The sequence below is a fragment of the Poecilia latipinna genome, unplaced genomic scaffold, assembly GCF_001443285.1.
Source record: "Poecilia latipinna isolate Pla-1442-1.1 unplaced genomic scaffold, P_latipinna-1.0 Scaffold4703, whole genome shotgun sequence".
NCBI classification, from domain to species: Eukaryota; Metazoa; Chordata; class Actinopteri; order Cyprinodontiformes; family Poeciliidae; genus Poecilia; species Poecilia latipinna.
Window position 1 is genome coordinate 1 of NW_015117319.1, and position 1,028 is coordinate 1,028.

Here is a 1,028-nt window from a genome sequence, read left to right on the forward strand (position 1 = left end):
GTTCTGGGAGGGCTTTTAATTTGAAAAGGCAGAACTGTGGATCTGTAAACAACACGGATGCTGATGATCAGCAGCTGTTGGCAATTGCTGGGTGTTAGCAATCAGCATTTGTTAGCAATGAGCAGCTGTTAGCGATCGGTAGCTGTTAGCGATCGGCAGCTGTTGATCAGTAGCTGTTAGTAATCAGCAGCTGTTAGCAATCGCTGGGTGTTAGTGATCATCAGCTGTTAGCAATCAGCATTTGTTAGCAATCAGCAACTGTTAGCGATTGGTAGCTGTTAGCAATCGGCAGCTGTTGGTGATCAGTAGCTGTTAGCAATCGGCAGCTGTTAGCAATCAGCGGCTGTTAGCGATCAGTAGTCGTTAGCAATCAGCAGCTGTTAGCGATCAGCAGGTGTTAGCGATAGGTACCTGTTAACAATCAGCGGCTGTTAGCGATCGGCAGCTGTTAGGGATCGGCAGCTTTTAGCAATCGGTAGCTGTTAGCAATCAGCGGCTGTTAGCGATCGGCAGCTGTTAGCGATCAGCAGCTGTTAGCAATCAGCGGCTGTTAGCAATCGGCAGCTGTTAGCGATCAGCAGCTGTTAGCAATCGTTGGGTGTTAGTGATCAGCAGCTGTTAGCATTCAGCATTAGTTAATGATCGGCAGCTGTTGGAGATCAGTAGCTGTTAGCAATCGCTGGGTGTTAGCGATCAGCAGCTGTTAGCAATCAGCAGCTGTTAGCGATCGGTAGCTGTTAGCGATCGCCAGCTGTTGGTGATCAGTAGCTGTTAGCAATCAGCAGCTGTTAGCGACCAGTAGCTGTTAGCGATTAGCGGTTGCTGGTTGTTAGCGACCAGTAGCTGTTAGCGATTAGCAGCTGTTAGCGACCAGTAGCTTTTAGCGATCAGTAGTTGTTAGCGACCAGTAGCTGTTAGTGATTAGCAGTTGCTGGGTGTTAGCGACCAGTAGCTGTTAGCGATCAGCAGCTGTTAGCGATCAATAGCTCTGCTTGTGGATGTTTAGTGTACTACGGAGCAGAAAGCTA